The 23,223-nt window shown below is 39.2% G+C and overlaps 1 protein-coding gene and 1 long non-coding RNA gene across 7 annotated transcripts in view; one reads left to right on the top strand and one right to left on the bottom strand.

The window, feature by feature from the left end:
* The window catches only part of LOC133250984 (uncharacterized), a 301,920-nt gene that overhangs the window by 115,306 nt on the left and 163,391 nt on the right, over nt 1-23,223 (bottom strand). The window lies entirely within an intron of this gene.
* The window catches only part of CTXN3 (cortexin 3), a 32,371-nt gene continuing 10,640 nt past the window's right edge, over nt 1,493-23,223 (top strand). The window contains exons 1-6 of one of the 6 annotated variants that reach the window (XR_009737467.1): nt 1,493-1,699; nt 20,104-20,156; nt 20,256-20,318; nt 20,814-20,859; nt 21,522-21,589; nt 22,344-22,472. The gene's annotated coding sequence lies outside the window, so the exon portion shown is untranslated. The remainder of the gene's footprint in view (nt 1,700-20,103; nt 20,157-20,255; nt 20,319-20,813; nt 20,860-21,521; nt 21,590-22,343; nt 22,473-23,223) is intronic. The other 5 variants (XM_061422903.1, XR_009737468.1, XR_009737470.1 and 2 more) reach the window with 5 other exon arrangements.

Genomic DNA, 23,223 nt, shown 5'->3' with positions numbered 1-23,223 from the left:
GTCAGACACAACTGAGCGACTGAACTGAACTGAACTGAGTCACTCCCACCTGGTTAGTACAGGTAGAGTGGTAGTTAGAGTGAGCTGTTAGAGTGCCACAGTTAGAGTGGTTGCACCCATGAGCTGGCAGGGCTTCTGTAAGCATTACTTGATATACTATCTGTGAATGAGTCTGGGTCCCTTGACCCCAGGGAAATGTGAGATAAGCCTGGATGAAGGCTGCTTCTATCCTGTTGTTACCCACGTCTCAGGGACCTTAAAGGGGTCTAGGTGCACTCAGTGGCTCAGTCATGTCTGAATCTTTGTGGCCCCATGGACTGTAGCCCACCAGGCTCCTCTGTCCATGAGATTTCCCAGGTGAGAATACTGGACTGGGTTGCCGTTTCCTACTCCGGGAGATCTTCTCGACCCAGGGATCAAGGCCGCATCTCTTGCATCTCTTGCATTGGCAGGTGAATTGGAGCCACAGTCAATTGTTAGCTCTGGTCTCTGGCCCTCGTACCAGGCCTATGGCCCCCCACATTCTGGTAAAGGATCATAAATGACAGCAACACTGTGAAAGTGCATGCTGTTTTTTCTTTTAGATTTCCATGAGCCTCTCTGTTGATGTCCCATGCCTCTATGAACAGTAAACAAGCCTGAATAGATAAAAGTATCTTTAGAATTAGGAACAAAGACAGTGTTTCCTAGCAGCTTGCAATATTGTATTGCCATGCACAAGGCTCAAATTTTCTTTTCTGCTTTGCGAGGCATTTTGCATCCTTACATGGTGAGAGAGAGAAGAGTGAGGGGAAGACTTGTATGCTCTTTCAATTTTAGTTTCTTCAGCTATAAAGTGATTACTAAAATAAGTGCCTTTTAAATGAATCTGTGAGAATAAGTGAGATATTGTAAGCAATAAATGGTGAATTCCAACAAAAATATTCTCTAATCATAGAAGTTAGTGAATATAATTAAAAATGTGAGGAGCCACCCCCTGTAAATATCTGATAAATATTTATGAAATGTAGTTATAGCAATGATGCTTCTTTTTTTAGAAACATTTCTAAATTCTTCCTGAAAACTGAGATCTATATGAATATGTGTTTATGTTATGACCTTTTCCAAAAAAGAAATTATTACTTGCATCTGGGGAAAATCTAAACACAAAACTTAGTATTTGTTTATAGGTCTTTCCTCATTTTTAACCATATGTTTATTTAACAAAAAAAAAGTATTTTGTCTTCATTAAAATTTGGGGGGCTCATAGTAATTGAATAGCAGTGACTCAAGTTCAATTAATATTTTAATATTTATATTTGTGATAAAGGCAAATGGTTTTGTTTAGCCTGATACTTGTTTGCCCTTTTATTTACAGAAATATATATATTGAACCTTGACTTACGATTTTTCTAACTGCTTGCTTCTCTATGGTAATTGTCTACTGTTTAGTCTTTAGCTGCAGTACAACTTAAGCAATATTTGCTTATGCGTATATTAGAGACCACATGCAGAAACATGTTAACCAAGCCTGGCTGAAATATGAGCTGGTTGGTGGTTTATTTGCTAAGTTGCATCCAACTATTTGCAACCCCATGGACAGTAGTCCACAGGCTTCTCTGTCCATGGAATTTCCCAGGCAAGAATACTGGAGTAGGTTGCCATTTCTTTCTCCAGGGGATCTTCCGGAGCCAGAGATTGAATCTGTGTCCCCTGCACGGTAGGTAAATTCTTTATCCACTGAACCACTAGGGAAGCCCAAAATATGAGCTACTTGAAATGAAAATACATTTTCCTTTCTCATTGCAATTAATGACCTAACTAAGGTTGAGTCACTTAAAGAAGTAATTTTTTTAAACTAAGTTTTGATGTTAGAGGTATAAATGGTAAATCAACTATACTTCAATTATAAACAAAGAAGTTTAAGTGGGTTGAAATTCATGAATTGACTTATCATGCACATAAGTCCATGTATAGCTTAAGCTGTCTCGTAGGATGTAAATTAGGCACAAGGATAATATCTGATGTTAGAGGACCATAAATCCTAGGACAGGAAATCTAACATGTATGGAGGGTGCTTGGGTTTTCATCCACCTTAAATGCCCTAAGAATTGTTCTGATAAATGTTGAGGAGAGCCAAATGACATCCAAGTTTATTACAATTTGTTAATTCTAAGATTTTTCCAACTGGAATGAAAGTATTCTACAGTGCTTTCATGTTACCCGAGTTTTAGAGGCTCTGAGACTTGCAGATAGGCACTCATTTGTATTAATAACTTCTAGATGCAGGAATGTGATTTTTAAAATGTTTATAGATTTGAAAGTAAAATGATTTTGTCTTATGCCTTGCATTAGCTCTCTCAGAGATCTTGCTATTTATTTGGAAAGAATATGTTCATGGTGATCAGGACAGAAACTAGCAGGAAATTTTCTGAACTGGCACTGAGCCCATTTCTTCCCTGGGCACTAGATAAACTCACAGCACAAGTCATCAGCAGAGTTCAGTGTGTTAAAGATGTCCAACCGAAACCCAGAAGCCCCATGCAACTCTGAAGCAATCTCTTCATTTCAAGGTTTTCTCTTAGGTTCAGAAGGATATAGCCTTATTTGAATTACACTGAAAGTGCTCTTCAAACCTAAGGCTATCACCAGAACACATTAACAAGCTGGAGATTTCTATTTGTATTTGTTTTTTCTCTTGTCTGTGATGAAGAATGATAATGGGGTGAAGCCATTACTTCCATTAACAATCATGGCTGATATCCCACCATTTCAATTCTAATAATCATGGTGAAGATCCAGCAGCCTCTTGAAGCAGTGCTGAGCAGGTTCAACTGTGACCCAAATTTTCAAAGTAAAACATAAAGGCAATGTTTTCAAATAACTTATCAAGAAATGTTTTCCCAAATAGCACAGTCCAATTTCAGCAACTCTTTTTTTTTAAATTTTATTTTTAAACTTTACATAATTGTATTAGTTTTGCCAAATATCAAAATGAATCCACCACAGGTATACATGGGTTCCCCATCCTGAACCCTCCTCCCTCCACCCTCCCCATACCATCCCTCTGGGTCATCCCAGTGCACTAGCCCCAAGCATCCAGTATCGTGCATCGAACCTGGACTGGCATCTCGTTTCATACATGATATTTTACATGTTTCAATGCCATTCTCCCAAATCTTCCCACCCTCTCCCTCTCCCATAGAGTCCATAAGACTGTTCTATACATCAGTGTCTCTTTTGCTGTCTCGTACACAGGGTTATTGTTACCATCTTTCTAAATTCCATATATATGCGTTAGTATACTGTATTGGTGTTTTTCCTTCTGGCTTACTTCACTCTGTATAATAGGCTCCAGTTTCATCCACCTCATTAGAACTGATTCAAATGTTTTCTTTTTAATGGCTGAGTAATACTCCATTGTGTATATGTACCACAGCTTTCTTTATCCATTCATCTGCTGATGGACATCTAGGTTGCTTCCATGTCCTGGCTATTATAAACAGTGCTGCGATGAACATTGGGGTACACGTGTCTCTTTCCCTTCTGGTTTCCTCAGTGTGTATGCCTAGCAGTGGGATTGCTGGATCATAAGGCAGTTCTATTTCCAGTTTTTTAAGGAATCTCCACACTGTTCTCCATAGTGGCTGTACTAGTTTGCATTCCCACCAACAGTGTAAGAGGGTTCCCTTTTCTCCACACCCTCTCCAGCATTTATTGCTTGTAGACTTTTGGATCGCAGCCATTCTGACTGGCGTGAAATGGTTCCTCATAGTGGTTTTGATTTGCATTTCTCTGATAATGAGTGATGTTGATCAGCAACTCTTGAGATGTGACATTTCAGTTATTTATTTCCTTGTTCTTCCTTCCTTTCTCTTTCCTTATACTGGTTTGAAAATTTTTGTGATCCTTAGCATTTATATTCATTGCTGATTATCTGATTATCACTGTAATTCATTTGGATGAGAATAATATGGGTGTTACTCTCAAAGGTCTCATATAGATGAATTAAAACAAGGGTAGGGGACCAATAGCCTGTGAGTCATACTTGGCCCACCAGCTGTTTTTGTATGGCCTCATAGCTGCTGCTGCTAAATCACTTCAGTCGTGTCCGACTCTGTGCGACCCCATAGATGGCAGCCCACCAGGCTCCCCCGTCCCTGGGATTCTCCAGGCAAGAACACTGGAGTGGGTTGCCATTTTCTTCTCTAATACATGAAAGTGAAAAGTGAAAGTGAAGTCACTCAGTCATGTCCAACTCTTCACAACCCCATGGACTGCAGCCTACCAGGCTCCTCCGTCCATGGGATTTTCCAGGCAAGAGTACAGGAGTGGAGTGCCATTGCCTTCTCAGGGCCTAATATCTATACAATAGCTAACTGTCATAAAGGAAATCAGTCCTGAATATTCATTGGAAGGACAGTTGCTGAAGCTGAAACTCCAATATTTTGGCTACCTGATGTGAAGAACTGACTCACTGGAAAAGACCCTGATGCTGGGGAAGATTGAAGGCGGGAAGAGAAGGGGATGACAGAGGATGAGATGGTTGGATGGCATCACCGACGTGATGGACATGAGTTTGAGTAAACTCTGGGAGTTGGTGATGGACAGGGAGGCCTGGCATGCTGTAGTCCATGGGGTCGCAAAGAGTTGGACACGACTGAGTGACTGAACTGAATAGCTATGAAGGAAAGATATATACAACTGAATGTAGAGTTCCAGAGAATAGCAAGGAGAGATAAGAAGGTCTTGTTAAATGAACAGTGCAAAGACATAGAGGAAAATAATAGAATGGGAAAGACCAGAGATCTCTTCAAGAAAAATTGAGACATCAAGTAAACATTCCATGCAAGGATGGGCACAATAAAAGACAGAAATGGTAAGAATCTACAGAAGCAGAAAAGATGAAGAAGAGGTGGCAAGAATATACAGAAGAACCATATAAAAAATGGTCTTAAAAAATTTTTTTTTATAAAAAGGTCCTAATGACCCCGATAACCATGATGGTGTGGTCATTCACCTAGAGCCAGACATTCTGGAGTATGAAGTCAAGTGGGCCTTAGGAAGCATTACTATGAACAAAGCTAGTGGAGGTGACAGAATTGCAGCTGAGCTATTTAAAATCCTAAAAGGTGCTGCTGTTAAAGTGCTGCACTCAATCTGTCAGCAAATTTGGAAAACTCAGTAGTGGGCACAGGACTGGAAAAGGTCAGTTTTCATTCCATTACCAAAGAATGTTTAAACTACCCTAAGGCTGCACTCATTTCACATGCTAGCAAGGTTATGCTCAAAATCTTTCAAGCTAGGCTTCAGCAGTACATGAACTGAGAACTTCAAATGACAAGCTGGGTTTCAAAGAGGCAGAGGAACCAGCCATCAAACTGGCAACACCTTACTTGTCTTCTGAGAAATGTGTATGCAGGTCAAGAAGCAACAGTTAGAACTGGACATGGAACAATGGACTGGTTCAAAATTGGGAAAGGAGTTTGTCAAGGATGTATATTGTCACCCTGCCTATTTAACTTATATGCAGAGTACATCATGTGAAATTCCAAGCTAAAGGAATCATGAGCTGGAATCAAGATTGCCAGGAGAAATATCAACAACCGCAGATATACAGATAATACCACTTTAATGACAGAAAGTGAAGAGGAACTAAAGAGCCTCTTGATGAGGATGAAAGAAGAGAGTGAAAAAGCTGGCTTGAAACTTAACATTCAAAAAACTAAGATCATGGCATCCAGTCCCATCACTTCGTGGCTAATAGATGGGGGAAAATTGGAAGCAATGATAGATTTTATTTGGGGGGCTCCAAAATCACTGCAGACAGTAACTGCAGCCATGAAATGAGAACACGCTTGCACCTTGGAAGGAAAGCTATGACAAACCAAGACAGCATATTGAAAAGCAGAGACATCACTTTGCTGACAAAGGTCCATTAAGTGAAGCTATTGTTTTTCCAATAGTCATGTATGGATGTGACATTTGGACCTTAAAGAAGGCTAAGCACTGAAGAATTGATGCTTTTGAATTGTGGTGTTGGAGAATACTCTTCAGAGTTACTTGGACAACAAGGAGATCAAATCAGTCAATCCTAAAGGAAATCAACCTTGAATATTCATTGGAAGGACTAATGCTGAAGCTTAAGCTCCAGTACTTTGGCAACCTGATGAGAAGAGCTGACTCACTGGAAAAGACCCTGATGTTGGGAAAGATTGAGGGCAGGAGGAGAAGGGAATGACAGAAGATGAGATGGTTGGGTGGGTGGCATCATTGGCTCAGTGGACATGAATTTGAACAAACTCAGAGAGATAGTAGAGGAGAGAGGAGGCTGGCAGGCTACAGTCCATGGGGTCGCAAAGAGCTGGACACAACTTAATGACTGAACAACAACAAAACAAAGAGCTATGTATGGTTTCATATTTTTAAGTAGTTAGAGGAAAAATCAAATAAAAATTATTTGGGGACACATGAAAATTACATGAAATTCAAATTCAGTGTCTATAAGTAAGGTTTTATTGGAACACAGGCATGCTCATTTGTTTATGCATTATCTCTGGCTGCTTTCATGTTACAACAGAGTTGAGTAGTATGTATCAATACTACCTGGCCTGCAAAACTGAAAATATTTTCAATCTGGCCTTTTACAGAAAGTTTGCTGACTCCAGAATTCGAACATGAAGTAGGAAATTCTAAAATGCAAACATGAAGAAAGTGCTGCCCTGAGGGGCTAATGAGTAACTGCCAGGAACAGTTACATTTCCCACAATCAATTTTTCCTGTTCAGTATTTTGAAGACATCTCCTACTTGTGGAGTTTTTCCCATCAATATTATTTAGCCATCATAACTAATACAAGCTAAGGTGACTCCACACGACAGTGAGTCAGAAGAAATAACTCTTTCCACTGTGATGAGGCTTAATGAGAAAACTGAATCCATAGGAAAGGAAAACAGTGCTTACACCTAAAATATTCTCATAAATATTAATAAATAAATGTGCATTGTGAAGAGAACTGGAGAATAATTTTCCATTCTCTCTGGTATTGCCTTGGCTGGTCTATGGCTGAAAAAGAATCCAGGCCTAGAGTTTCATGTATGAAAGAATGATGGGCATAGAAGAAATGCTCCCTCAAGATTCTCCCACATAGCTGATCTCTAAATTCTCAATCTCTTCCCCCCTGCCTAGTTAGCCATTTTGGGTTCAAAATGGGTTAATGCCTTACCTTTGAAGTTTAGGAGACTTACAATTCTCAATCCTATTTCATGTTTTCATTTGTTGGGTCCTGATCATTATTTGACTGGGTACATGGTTTTGAAGGGCATTTTCAATATTCCATTCCTCTGAAAAGTTTCTGAGTATCATGTCTATTAATTAATGTCTTAAAGAGAGGGAAAACAGGAGGAAGAGGGAAGAAAGAACTAATTTTCAAGAATGATCCTTACAAATCTATAGTCATCAAAGCAGCATGATACTGGCACAAAAAAAGACACATAGTTCAATGGGAATAGAATAGTGAGCCCAGACATAAACCCATCCACCTGGGGTCAATTAATCTGGAACAAAGGGGGCAAGAATATACAATGGAGACAAGACAAGTCTCTTCAATAAGTGGTGTTAGGAAAACTGTACAGCTACAAGTAAAAGAATGAAATTAGAACATTCTTTAATATCATATACAAAAAAAAAAAAAAACCCTCAAAATGGATTAAAGATCTAAATGTAAGACCTGAAACCATAAAACTCCTAGAAGAGAACATAGGCAGAGCACTCTTTGACATAAATTGTAGCAATGTGCTTTTTTGGATCTGTCTCCTAAGGCAAAAGAAATAAAGGCAAAAATAAACAAAATGGGACATAATTAAATTTAAAAGCTTTTGCAGGGCAGAGGAACCCATTAACAAAACAAATAGTAAGCTATGGGAATAGGAGAAAATATTAGCAAATGATATGACTGATAAGTGGTTATTATTCACATTATATAAATAGCTTATATGACTTAATATCAGAAGAACAAACAATCTAATGAAAAAACTTGGCAGAAGATCTAAATAGGCATTTTCCAAAGAAGACATACAGATGGCCAACAGGCACATGAGCATCATTAAATATTAGAGAAATGCAAATCAAAACCACAATGATATATAAATTCACACCTGTCAGAATGGCTAACATCAAAAAGTCTATAAGTAACAAATGTTGGAGAGGACGTGGAGAAAAGGTAACTCATGTACACAGCTGGTGGGAATGTAAATTGGTGCAGCCACTATGGAAAACAGTATGGAAGTTTTTCAAAACAAACTAAAAAGAGAACTACCACCTGATCTAGAAATTCCCCTCCTGGGTATATATTCGGAAAAAGCAAAAACATTAATTCTAAAAGATACATGAACCCCAATGTTCAAGGCAGCACTATTTACAACAGTCAAGATAAGAAAGCAACCCAAATGTCCTTCAACAGATGCATGGATAAAGGAGACATGACATTCCATATGCACAATGGAATGTTGTGAAGTGAAAGTTGTTCAGTCGTGTCTGACTCTTTGAGACTCCATGGACTATACAGTCCATGGAATTTTCCAGGCCAAAACACTGCAGTGGGTAGCCTTTCCCTTCTCCAGGGGATCTTCCCAATCCAGGGATTGAACCCAGGTCTCCTGCATTGCAGGCAGATTCTTTACCATCTGAGCCACAAGGGAAGCCCAAGAACACTAGAGTGGGTAGCCTATCCCTTTTCCTCCGAATCTTCCCAACCCAGGAATTGAACCAGGGTCTCCTGCATTGCAGGTGAATTCTTTACCAACTGAGCTATCAGGGAAGCCCTACAATGGAATGTTATTTACCCATAAAACAAATGAAATTCCGCCATTTGCAGCAGCATGAATGTTAGGCCTAGAGAATATTATGCTTAGTGAAATAAGTCAGAGAGAGAAAAACAAACACTGTTTGATATTATTTATATGTGAAATCTAGAAAAGAAAATGAATGTATATAGCAAAAGAAAAACAGACCCACAGATGTAGAAGACAAGCTAGCAGTTACTAGTAGTGAGAGGGAAGTGGGGAGGGGCAAAAAAGGAGTGAAGGATGAGATAGAAATTACCATGCATAAAATAGATAACAGCATGGATATCTTGTACAGCACAAGAAATTATAAGCATTATTTTGTAATAACTTCTAACAGAGCATGATCTACAAAATACAGAATCACTATGATGTGCACTGAAACTAATATATGTTATAAATCAACCACTCTTCAATAAAAACAAAAAACCAAACCAACCAAAAAATAATGATGATCTTGATTCATTATTATCTCCTTACACAGTAAGTCTTTTAAAAGACACGTTCAGCTGTTAAATTGCTCCCTGGAATCAATTAAAGAGCAAAACACACTCATGGACAGCGAATGGAGAGGGCTAGCACACGTCTCCCAATTTGACATCCAAGGGAACTGAGTCTTGAAAAGGTTAGTGAATTACCTGAGTTTATAGAGTTTGAGAAGTGGGAGAACTGAAATATGTACCATTGAGTAGAAACGTTGTGTTCCTGCTTTATCACAGCTATGCCCCTGTTATGGAATACAGGGAAAGCTACAGGGCTAGATATAGCTGTCTTTGTCGGACATAGTTTAAATATATTAACTTAGCACATTATATATCTGAAAGAAAATCCTGAGACCCATCATATGATCTGTATCACCCAATCCAGGGCTCCTCAGAAGTCCTTGAAGCCCTATACCTGACAACATCGGCTCTTAAGCTAATATCATCTCGAGAGTCCCATATTTACATCAAGGCCTGAATGATAGCTTTCCTTTAAAAGCAAGATAGATGCAAATGGCTCACAGAAGAATGAAGACAAAGCCTTGCCAGGTGGGGCCCTCCAGATAACTCAGGGCTGACGTGACCAGATGTGTGGTATAGGGAAGAAGTGCTGGCAGGGGAAACCAGTCTTAAAACAGGAGTGGAAAAATCGCCTCACTCAAATGGAATTCTGTAATGTTTACCATCAGGTGGGAAGGGATCACAGCAGTCCTGGTGTTTATGAAGGGCTGACTTTATCCATACAGGACTTTCTGGAGGATAAAAAGCTACTCATGGAGGTTAAAGTATAATGAAGGATATGGGACATCCATGATGTGACAGTTTGCTCATTAAATAAAATTGTGTCCCTTGTAAAGAATCTGAACTTGGGCAGTTCCTCTGATTTATAGATGGCAATAGTTATATACTGACTTATCCCTTATTGCATAATAGTAGCTGTTAGCTCAGGAATTAAATGAGGTATTTTCCAGCCATATAAAGAAAGAGTATATAGGTTAATCAAGTGGTCTCTTGAGGCCAACTGCCTCCACTTAAATTCCTCATTCATCACTTTTCTACCTGTGTGATATTGGGCAAGTCAAGAAAACAGTTTGTGTCTCAGTTGCAAAATTAGGATAACAATATCTAATTTCTGAAGATTAAATAAACCATCACATGTAAAGCACGTTTAAGGCGTTTGATACATAGTGAAAATTTAATAAAAATAACTGTAACATACATGTTAATGTTCCAGAATAGAATTCAATATATCTTTAGGGTTTCAATTCCAATTGAAGGATAGGTAGTAGATTTTAAAATCATAAAACTGTTTGAATTTGTTGGATTTAGGCTGCAGTGAAAACTTATAATATACTTTTATCATGGGAAGATGTGTCATTATCATTGGTACAATCAGAAGAGAAAAAAGTAAAATTTGTGATTATATACTAGCTTGTACTTATATAAAAGCATATACTTTTATGTCCCAGAAACTATTCTAAGCTCTTTTATATAAATTTAATTTGCTTAATCCTTACAACAATGCTAGGAGATTGGTAAGTACTATGATTAGCCCCACGTTACATACGTGGAATATAGGCAGAGAGAAACTGAGAAAAAAGAAAAACAAGGCCACCATTTAAATTGCTTTTTTGTCTTATGTTGATGGTAACTATGAACTCTTAACCTTTCATTAGCTGTCATTCTTTTCTATGTTTATAATCTGTTCATTTAATTTTTAAAGTGAAGTTTAATTTATGAATTATTTATATAAGATTTTGCTGATCCCATGGAGGAGAGTCATTTGAGTACAAGGCCAAGCTGACCGAGGAACTGAACTACAGTGAATGGGAAGTTTCTGAGGATCATTTACAGATGGGTCAGAGAACTGGAGAAGCCAACACAAATGACAATTGCTAACAACAGAAATAATTTTGAAATAACATTCTGGTTTAATATGACCAGATTCCAAAATGGTAAGGATGCTTGAATATAGGTACTTGGTTGATTGTTTTATGAAGAAATCCTAATGGCAAAATCTCATCTAGCAAATCGTTCCAAGAAGCTTTCTGTTGGAAGTACCAATAAAAGGGTCATGATTTCTGACTATTCTCTGAAATGACTCTTTAGTTAGGTCTTTTTAGAATATGCTTCTGCTTGAAATCCATTGAATTTATTTCCTTATTATAAACAGTAACCTTTGAAAGGAACATAGCCAGTGCTATTATCAGCCACTCAGTTGAACTGAACCAATTACTCAAATCATGATGGATTTGAATTAGTTTTCTTTGTGTTTATGAAAATGTGCTTGTGGAGCTGAATTTTTCTTTTCCATTATTCATCTGTAAGAATAAAGAGCAAGCATTTCAGAGTAACAGCATAATTCCCTATGATGGGGGGTTTACAGGCAACGTTGAACTATTTGATACTCTAACAGATTGTGGAAAATGCTTCTAGATATCTGATATTTTCAATTTTAAAGGTAGGATTGTGTATTGAAGTTGCTACTGTGCTTCATCTACAATAGACCTGCTTCTCTCTTCTGCCCCAGAGAATGGCCAGCATATATGTTAGAGCTGGATAGAAGTTCCTGAAAAAGGAAGAGGAGCTTCCCACATCTCACCACACTTCAGAGCCTTAATTTCTTAGCTTTCAACAGCTGACTTCTGATTCTGCAGGTGAAGACTCAAAGCGAATACTAATGTAGAGTTCCTCCATTTCTTCTGTCTATGAATGAAGCAGTCTATAAGGCAATATTGCAAGCTACTTTTCTGAAAGTCATGTGAGAAAATGCAAGAAATCTCTCCCATCCTCTGGATGAAAATTTCCTCCTGAAGCACTGGTGGCCCATTCTACCCTGCAGAGGTAGAAGGGCTTGTACTACTTCCAGTTATCCTGATGGAGGCGATAAGTGTTCTGGTAAGCTCTTCCAATTGATGCTTTTGAACTGTGGTGTTGGAGAAGACTCTTGAGAGTCCCTTGGACTGCAAGGAGATCCAACCAGTCCATCCTAAAGGAGATCAGCCCTGGGTGTTCATTGGAAGGACTGATGCTAAAGCTGAAACTCCAGTACTTTGGCCACCTCATGTGAAGAGTTGACTCATTGGAAAACACCCTGATGCTGGGAGGGATTGGGGGCAGGAGGAGAAGGGGACGACAGAGGATGAGATGGTTGGATGGCATCACTGACTCAATGGACATGAGTCTGAGCAACCTCCAGGAGTTGGTGATGGACAGGGAAGCCTGGTGTGCTATGGTCCGTGGCGTCGCAAAGAGCTGGACACGACTGAGTGACTGAACTGAAGCTCTTCCAAGCGTGGGAAAACAGTGGTGACTTTTTTCTTCTGGGCATGTGATAGATGGAGAATCTAGAATTTTAGGTCTAGTTATAACCTTCTTAATAGCTGGGGAGTGTGGGACGCCAGAGTTGAAGATGACTTGGTCCCACAGCCATTGTAAGAGTACAAATCTGTCTACACTACTTTGCCTCCCCCATGTCACAATCCAAAGAGCCCAGGAGTGTTAGGTAACTTTTCATCCTCTTTTCTCAGTAGATTACAGTGTTCTGAATGTGTTATCATGTCCAAAATGATATAAAATTCCCTCAAACTACAGTTTGTTTGCATTCTAATTATAATATATAGCCTGAGACTCAAAACCATTTTCCCTAAAATAAAGGAACTCAATATTCTTAGAGTAGCAGAACATTGATTGCCATATTTATTGATACTTCCTACAGTAAAACACCCTAGAGATGGAGTGTGGAGCTCACTTTTGGTTCCAAGCCACTAACTAGAGGACATTGTTGAGAAATAATTTTATAATATAAAACATGAACATAAAAATATTGATGAATATTTCTGCTTTAAATCAAGTCATAATAATTTACATGCAATTATGTGCAATTATAAGTTAGATAATCTATCCCCCCAGATCCAGTGCTATGCCCAGTTTGGAGCCACCTGTAATGTAGAACTTAACTCAAGAGCAAATTTAACAGTCAAAATATAAGAGGTGAGGCGGGCAGCAAAAGACCAAGCGATCTCAGCTGCCCCCTAGTTGGGTTAGCGGTCTTGCTGTATTCATGGTGGCTACTTCAAGATCTGTGTTAACCTCAAAACTCAAAATCCATGCAGGAAGCTAAATGGGTCCATCCCCATTAAGAACATGGACTTCAGGTATGAGGGTGGGTTTTTTCCCTTTTTCTTTTCTTTTTGCTCTGAGGAGCTTTTTGCCTCTGCACTCACAAAGGCCTCAGGCTTATGTTCTCCTCAGAGGGCCGCAAAGAAGCAAAATCCATTAGATAATGTTTATGCCTTGAGGAGTTCTATCCTAAATGATCACTTCTACCTTATTTGAAATGATGCCATGCTTTTAAAATTCTGATTCTACATGGAACTGGGAGAGGGGTTGGCCAAGGTCAGGGTGGTTATAAGAAAGATTTTAGTGATTCTGTACAGTTGGAAAAAACCAGTACAACAACAAAAGATGACACAGGAGAATAAGTAAGACAAATATGAATAATCTCTAATTAGCAAAAAAATTATTTTTGAAACATTGCAAGTAGGTCAGAATGATGAAAAGGGGCACCTACATTCCCCTAAGGATATCAAACCCAAGAAATAGTTGGCTGCCTTATTGTGGAGATCTGGCTCCCTCCCACCCATACACCCCTCAGATTCATCCAGGCCATGCTGTTTCTCAATTTGCTGGAACAAGACATTCCTGCAGACCAGAGGGGCAATGCTTAAAATTCAGATTGGATGCAATCTCATGTAGTGTCTTCATCCACTTTCCTTGCCCACTAAGAAATGAATATCACTGTTTTCCCAAAGGCCTCTATCAAACTCAGATATTTTTAGACATTACCATGTCTATTTATCTTAGGCCCCGCAGAAAAGTGAGAGATGGGCAAAAATATTTTAAATGTGATCATTGTGTTCCGGAGAAAACCACTTCACCTCCAAACCATGCCTACATCAGTTCAGTTCAGTCACTCAGTCGTTTCTGACTCTTTGCAACCCCATGGACCGCAGGACGCCAGGCTTCCCTGTCCATCACCAACACCCAGAGCTTGCTCAAACTCATGTCCATTGAGTCGGTGATGCCATCTAGCCATCTCATTCTCTGTTGTTCCCTTCTCCTCCTGCCTTCAATCCCCAGCATCAGGGGCTTTTCCAATGTCTGCTGCTGCTGCTGCTAAGTCACTTCAGTCGTGGCCGACTCTGTGCGACCCCAGAGACGGCAGCCCACCAGGCTTCCCCGTCCCTGGGATTCTCCAGGCAAGAACACTGGAGTGAGTTGCCATTTCCTTCTCCAATGCATGAAAGTGAAAAGTGAAAGTTAAGTCGCTCAGTTGTGTCTGACTCTAGCGACCCCATGGACTACAGCCCACCAGGCTCCTCCGTCCAAGGGATTTTCCAGGCAAAAGTACTGGAGTGGGGTGCCATTGCCTTCTCCGATGTCTACATAGATATAAAATACTAATATTTTGTATCCTGGGATAGTATGTTCCTGTGAGGAACCGGGTATCATGTATGATCCATTAGGCTGGAGCCAGGGTATGGGAGTGGACCGAGAAATGTCAGGCTGTGGAAACACATTGTGCAAGAGCCAAAATGTTCTGCGATTGTATCAGAAAGACAACATGCTCAAAAGACTGCCTTATGGCATCCAGCTAGAAAGGAAATAAGATGTAACCCAGAAGAGGACCCAATAGATCAGAGGCTAAAGAAAGCAAATGAACCTAGACATCAGAATCCAAGGGGAGACTTAGAAGGAAAGGGGAAGCAAGGAGGGGTAAGCAGGAGATCTGACCTGTATGAAGTGGAGCTGGGTGGGAGATAGTTTGAAGATTAAACCTCAAGGATCCTGAGATGCCAAAGAAAGGTTATTGTGGGAACATAATCTATGGGCAGGGGAGGGAGGATGTGCTTCCCTGGTGGCTTAGGAGATAAAGAATCTGCCTGCAATGCAGAAGACCCTGCATTCAATCCCTGGGGTGGGAAGATCCCCTGGAGAAGGAAATACCAACCCACTCCAGTATTCTTGCCTTGAGAATTCCATGGACAGAGGAGCCTGGTGGGCAACAGTCCATGGGAGTCACAAAGAGTCAGACACAGCTGAGTGACTTAGGTAGATGGGTAATCTATGGGAAGTCACTCTGTAAAGGGTAAAACTCTAACTGTAGTGGTAGACTGTGTCACTCGGTGCTCTGTGTTCCTATCTAGGGAAGGATTATACTACTCAGCCTATTGAATTCAGATGTGGCCATGATGTTTGCTTTGCCCAGTGAAATTGAAGCCACTTGGCAGAGGTCTTAAGAACTAGCACACACATGCCATGCTCTCTCTCCTCTTTACCTTCATATCTGGTAGATGCCAGCCCCTCTGTCTGAATCTTGGGATGAGGGTAATAATGACATCGGAGCAGAGTCCCCACATGACCCTTAATGAATGTGTAGCGAGAAAAAAAGTTTTTCTTATTTTTTCCACTGAAGTTTCTTTTTTTCAAAATCACAGATTATCTAGCTGCTCTTGACTGATATGAATGAAGATTACTGGTTGGAAGGCGGTAATTAATGGTTATGCCTGGTTGGACTTATTTTAATATGACAGGCAAAGTACGACAATGATGTTGCAAGAGAAAATGACTAGGAAAAATACCACTACGATGTTTATTTAGGACGATCTGTAACAAAGAGTGAAGCCTGTGGATAAATTATTACCTCTGCTAATATTATAGCCAGTCAAGTGAAAAATACATTAATAAGAGACTCAGCTTTCTTTATTCTCAAGTACCTTACAGTCTAATCAGAAAGCCTTAACAAATTCATACTCACACACACACACGTACCTTTTGATAGATAAAAACATGTCAAGTCTTGCCACTGTAAGAGTCAAAAGTCAAAGGAGACAAAAGGTACAAGCTTGTTGAATTATATTATTGTAATTGTGTTGTTATTCTAATTATCGTCATCATTATTTTACTGTTGCTTTTGTGGTGTTAGATATTAAGATGATAAAATGAGTAGTTGTTGACAGGAGTTGAAAATATAAATTCCATTATTCTTATTTGGCCTATTTAGTATTCTGAACCGGGTAGCCTTTGAATGGACAATACGTGAGGGAAGAAAGGTAATTTATTATTTTCAATAAATAGCTTAGGAATAGGAAACATGGTGGTTTTTAGTGATGAGACTACAGAAAGAGAAAGGACTGGAAAAAAAAAAAAGATGCAAGTGACTATAATCAGGTAGCCACACAAAACATGCACTCTATCCCTAGAGGGGAATGAAGACAGAGGAGACTCAGGAGCCAGCGAGGGCTCATCTTGGATCATAGAGGCTAATCCTTAAAGGCTGGACCAGGGAAGAGGTCTCTGTTAATGACGAATGTCCCATTCTGCCCCCCTGACTTGGCCTGCAGATGTGGGCATGTGCAGGGAACCATGAAGAGATTTTTCTTCATCCTTTTTGCATTTGCAAACACAGCTTTTCTTGGCTTACACATTAGTAATCCATAGTCCACTGAATATTGTATTGGCATTTGACCCAAGCCCCTAACCATATTCGTGATATGCAATACTGATTATGGGGCTATTGGGAACACGAAATGTTCATTTTTCTCAATTGACCCCATATCTACTTTTGAATTAAGAAAAATGTTGAGAACAAAACCAGGCCTCTTCCTGAAACTAATGCTGACGGGCATTCTCATGAGGACAAAAGCAAATGGAAGTGAGACCAGGCTGATATCAGCTCTGTCTCGCGTCATTTTAAAGTGTTGTTCTTGAGCATTTCAAATGAAGAGCCAACTTTTTCACAAGCTCTCTGAAAACTGTTACTGAATTGTATTCAGTCCCTATTAAATTACTAAGCGGTATTTTCACTTCTGTGGTAGTAACATAGACTGAATAAACTTAAGTATATTCTACTGCTTTTGTTTATGTACAATTGCTGCAAAATAAAGTTTATAAAATACCTAGTGTGTGCTGCGATTCATGGGGTCGCAAAGAGTCGGACACGACTGGGCGACTGATCTGATCTGATGTTATCTAGTATTTCAGCCAAACAAGCATTTGAAAAAGATTGTATCCTTCAAAACTTGAGAACAAGTACATCAAGCCTTTCCTAGCAATGGGAAAATTCACCGAATACATAATAAAATTTTTTATTTGTCTGCTACCACTAATAACATATAACCTATTGTACTTCATAGCTTTCTTCAAACATCCTAAAGTTTAAAGGGAAATAAGTGTATACACAAAAATAAATGGATAAATAATTAAACAGAAGTTAGAAGCATAAGTGAATAGATAACACACATAAAATAGAGGTTGTAAGAGTGATATGGGAAAAACAGGGCAATTGTTTAGATTTTAGGGCACTGCATGTGATTACAAGAAATCAGATTTTAAGTGTACACAAGATGTTTGAGGAAGACAGAGAAGGATCTGTTTACTTGCATGCAGAATGGATCACAGCCCTTGAGGGGTGATTCTGGGCATGTGAGGAAGCCTCTGTTCTCAAAGAATTATCCAGCCATTCACTGATGGTCCTCAGGATGATCCCGTAAAGAGACTCAATGGGTTTCAGGTAGGGTTTTTATTTACTTCTTAATATTTGGCTCATACTACACCGACTGACTTTGCAAAGTGAAATTGCAAATAGTCAAATTACTCAGAAAGAAAGGCTTATACTGAAAAGTAGCTACTCTGTGCAGTATTCATCTCTCATGGCTAACCTCAGTTCAGTTCAGTTCAGTTGCTCTGTCGTGTCCGACTCTTTGCAACCCCATGAATCGCAGCACGCCAGGACTCCCTGTCCATCACCAACTCCCGGAGTTCACTGAGACTCACGTCCATTGAGTCGGTGATGCCATCCAGCCATCTCATCCTGTCGTCCCCTTTTCCTCCTGCCCCCAACCCCCCCCAGCCTCAGGGTCTTTTCCAATGAGTCAACTCTTCGCATAAGGTGGCCAAAGTACTGGAGTTTCAGCTTTAGCATCATTCCTTCCAAAGAACACCCAGGACATATCTCCTTTAGGATGGACTGGTTGGATCTCCTTGCAGTCCAAGGGACTCTCAGGAGTCTTCTCCAAAACCACAGTTCAAAAGCATCAGTTCTTCAGTGTTCCTCACGGAGAATGAAATTTTAACAGTTCCTCCTTTTAGTTCTCTTGATATTTTTTTATTAACAAATTGACCTCACTCTTCCCTATTTGGTCAGCATTGACATCTGTGCTGTTCCTTCCGTCAAAGGGATGACTTCACTCAGTCCCCACCACCACCCATCTTGATAGTTGTATCAGGATTCTGGCCTACCAGTTAGTTACCTCTACAATCTTGGAAGGCAGTGGGGTCACTCATCTGTCCCCAGGCCTTCCACTTCTTATTTTCAGCCCCTTTTTACTTTTTGACCCTAGTCTTCCCTGGCACACAGTCACCCCTTACAAAGCTGCAGCCTCCCGTGTATGTTTCCAAAGCTCAGCATCATTAGTCAACGCTCCTCCATCCACACTCCTCTCTCAGAAATACTTTCTCTCTGCCTCTTGTTCCACTATGTTGTCTTTATCACCATGGGCTTCTATTCCTGCCACTGTTTACTACCACTTTAGCAAGAGGTAAGAAGGGGAGGAGCGGGGGAAGAAAAAAAAAAAAAGAGGAGATGCATGTGTTCTGAATGGGCATTTCAGTCAGAGTTTTTTAAAGCAGGCTGTATGCATTTTTCTAATGATTGGTTCAGGCATTCAATCCATTTTTTCAAAGAGGTACATGATACCCTAAATTTTAAGCTCAAGGTTCTTTCCTCATAGGGTTAAAATGCCTAATATGGCCAAATATTCACCGAGAGGAAAAAAATTTAACTATATTACTTTTTAAGTGTAGACTTCAGATACCCTACCTCATTAATCATATTGGTTTCTTATTTGAAATATAGATTCTTGGCCTGATTTAATTAAATAATCTGGGCCAGGGCCCACCCCTTAAATCTGCAAGCTTAACAAGCTTGTGATAAAATGTAATATTAATGCTATTTTATTTATAAATTAAATGGATATAATTTAATATTAATAACAGAAACACAGGTGATTTATAACATTTAAGTACTTGCTATACATAAACATGGGAGAAGGAAACGGCAACCCCTTCCGGTATTCTTGCCTAGAGAATTCCATGGACAGAGGAGCCTAGTGGGCTGCTGTCCATGGAGTCGCACAGAGTCGGACACAATTGAAGTGACTTGGTATGCATGCATGCATTGGAGAAGGAAATGGCAACCCACTCCAGTGTTCTTGCCTGGAGAATCCCAGGGATAGGGGAGCCTGGTGGGCTGCTGTCTATGGGGTCGCACAGAGTCGGACACGACTGAAGCGACTTAACAGCAGCAGCAGCAGCATACATAAACATTTCATGTATATTATTTAAAGGAAAAATTATAGATGGCAGGCCTCTTACAAACTTTGGTGTAGACTCAAAAGAGAAATATATACCCTTAATATCTGCCTTTTAAAATAATATGCTGTATGACTAGAACTTCTGACTGATCTCATTGACATGATTGTAAACTTAAACATTTTTTCAATCAGCAACTAATTATGTTACTCATAAAATGCAGTGTTGAATCAGCTGAAGTTTGTATTCAGTGATCACACATCATAACTGCTGTTTATTACTATTTCCTCAGCCTTCTTTCAGTAATTTCTACAACTTTAAATATCAGGAACTGAGACTGGTTTTTCACTATATTTGTAACAAGGATTTTTTAACTGCTTCATATGATTTTTCTCTCCTCTGAGTGTTTGCAAATTGATTTTTCAGTGGCAAGATTTTTAGCTCCAGACATTTGTCAGGTATTAAAGTCAGGCTAAAAGGTCAGTAATTCTCAGATACATTCTATTTCATTTTATAAATCATCTTAATGTTCTAAGCTGCTTAATCCTCAAGTTTTCCATGTATCTTCTCTTCTACAGTGCAGCTGTGGAACGGAAAGAAAGAACCCTGCCAAAATGACAGCATAAAAATTTAGAGGGATGGTTTGTATAAAACCCTAATTAGTACTTTATATGACATTTTAAAGGCATTAAGTATTTCAAAGTCATTAAGCAAATGGTTATTATTGTACAAGTCATTTAAAAAGAATAAATTTACCCACCAGGATGTTAACTGCTCAGTATGAATTTCCTTTGAGCAGTGAATAAGCCATAGTGATGCTCTTATATTTTCATGCTGTAATTAGAATAACTAAAATTTTGCAAATATTATCTCTAAATAGAATTAATATGATACGTTTTGTGAAGTTGTTCCTTTTTAGGATGAGACATCAGCTTTTTTATGAGCATGATACATTTCATTCCTATATCCTTTACTGTTTTTGATTTAGGAAGAAATAAACTTGGTAATTTTTAGGGCAATCTGTAATCCTGACAAGTATGAAATTCTATTAGGGTTTTCTTTCTTTCAAATATAATTCCACTGAGTTGCACATTGTTTGTCTCTCATTTTCATTTTTATATTTCTCTGTGCTCCAGCTTCATCGACTACTAATTGAGCATTCACCAGACAACAGATGTGATGGTACAGAAATGCATTCAAGAAAAGATTAAACCAGGAGGCTGCCAATTTGCAGTTGGACTTTAACCTGCTTGCTTTTTAATAATGCTTGAGTATAGATCCTTATTTATAGGCTTGGTATAAATATTATTAAATCTTTCCAACTATTCCCTTGAGCTTTGAATGTTCACTGACCTGTGAAGATAGCCAAGTGGATAAATAAGCTTATACTTAGACCTAGCAAATCAGAGGGCTATTAGAGCTTATCTTGACTTTTCTTTTTACTTTATGTTACATGATGCATTGATTTTTTTAAACTAAGAAGCCATTTTAAAAAGACACACTTAAACTGACTTCCAATTCTCTCTTAATGAACTGAAAGTGGTAGAGTCATTAGTGCATATCCCAGCCTGTTTTCACATCCTCAATCTCACATTTGCTGGTAGTCACATAAGTTACACTTGGCTTTAGCCTTGGAAGGCTAAAGAGAACCTCTGAAGGCAGAAGTTAACAAAGGAGAGGGGCTCTAAGAGCTGTCATGTGCATTCTTGCCACCCCATCCATCTTACTCCGTGTGTTCTTTTCCCCATTCCTTCCTTGAAAAGAGTGATCAGCTATGTCCAATGTCGTCACAAAGAACAAGAGAGATTAATGGTAAAGAGTTTTGTTTTTCTTTTTTGGTTCAGGCAATTAAAAGCTACAAATGACCTTGTGAAATCAGGTCCTGTAAGAACATGATTCAGATGCCTGCTGGGTGAGTAGCGAAGGGAAGGGGAGGAAGTGGGGAATAGTGGAGGTGGGCTTATCTGTCAAGAAGCTTAGCAAGCATGGCTGGAAGGTAAGCTCCTAGGGTTCTTACTAGGAAGCCGCCTAGACTTGTGCAGTACACAACCTGAACGAACTCAAGCAGGGACGTAACACCTATAGTTTTTATTCTGAGCACGCTTTTATTCTGAGCACGCTTAACACAGAACATATCTGATTTGCAATGAATGAACTTAATGGTTCTTGAATAGTGTCAAAGAAAATTTTACCTAAAAGAAGGAGGAAAAGATTTTTTAACCACTAATCTAGTAATGAAAATGAAAAGAAAATCATGTTTCTATTTTGAAAAGTATACCAAGAATCAATTCAATTTGATTTTGAGAATTAGGTAGAGTCAGAAAGAAACAATGATAATTAATAATAGTACAGCCTTGTGTTGACATAAAGCTCATGAACTTTTCCTCATATTCATTGTCTACTTCTTTATGGAAAAGTGCAGTAAGAGAAATTTAGGAAAGAACTGTAACCTAAAGAATATTAAAAGTGAGATGAAATTAGAAGGTAGGAAAAGTTCTTAAAATAGATTTCTAACAATACTAACTCAGAGTATCATGTGATAAAAAGACTGAACTGACATTCAGGAATAACCCTGGGGTCAGAGAAGCATAGTATATATAACCTATGAAATCATCCTATTTCACCAAGTTTCATGTTAGTCTGAAACATGAAACATCTCTGTGCAGCCTTATATGTTCCTGTTTAAAGCTGGACTAGAAAGCAGAAATTTGGGGAGCAATTCAAACAACTATAACGATTATCAAAAACAAAAGGACTGGAACCTACTATGAAATGTTCAAAGAGAGAAACTTTTTGTAAGTCCTTCTTCACTGTTTCAGCTCATGACGACTATCATAATGTAACTGCAGGGGAGAAGGGCTGATACTGATCATTCCAATGATAATTATCTCATAAAAGAAATATCCAAACTTGGCCTGAAGATCTTTGTACCAGCAGATCTTCATCAAATGTTCTTTGGCTTACCTAGTTCACTTCCTTTGTGGAAGAGCATTCTAACAGAAGCTTGCGGTGGTTAATGACCACAAAGGGGATAGAAGAGAAAATGCGCTGACTCACTGAGATGAAGTAAGCAATGGAGGAGTTAGTTTAAACAGAGGTTGTCAGAGGGGGTTTTGGAATCTACTTCTCTGGAGAGTTTTAAAAATAGGCCAGGCACTCATCTCCCTGGGATGGGCTCAGGCTGCATAGTAGCTAGAGGACAACCAGAGCCCTCTCGGGTTCCCTGCCACCTCTACTGTCTATAGATGACAACAATATCTGAGGGGCCCCTGGGCAGGGAACTGGTGGTAACCTGGCTCGTTTCTAACTAGAGTCCTTTTTTACCCCATGGAATGATAAGTATATAAGTGAGGGTGGGGTCAGATTGTTCCCTGAACCATACTCTGTTAGCATTACTGAGCAGGGTGCTCCATCCACCAGCACCGTCGGCTGAAAAGCATGGATACCAGTTAGTATTGAATGACAGTGCTCTGTTGGATTTCATTTGTTCCATTGTTTTGTGTGTCTGTGTGTCTTTGTGTATGTGTGAGAGAGAGAGAGAAAATA

Source organism: Bos javanicus, chromosome 7 (assembly GCF_032452875.1).
Source record: "Bos javanicus breed banteng chromosome 7, ARS-OSU_banteng_1.0, whole genome shotgun sequence".
NCBI classification, from domain to species: domain Eukaryota; kingdom Metazoa; phylum Chordata; class Mammalia; order Artiodactyla; family Bovidae; genus Bos; species Bos javanicus.
This window is presented reverse-complemented; position numbering and strand designations above follow the sequence as displayed.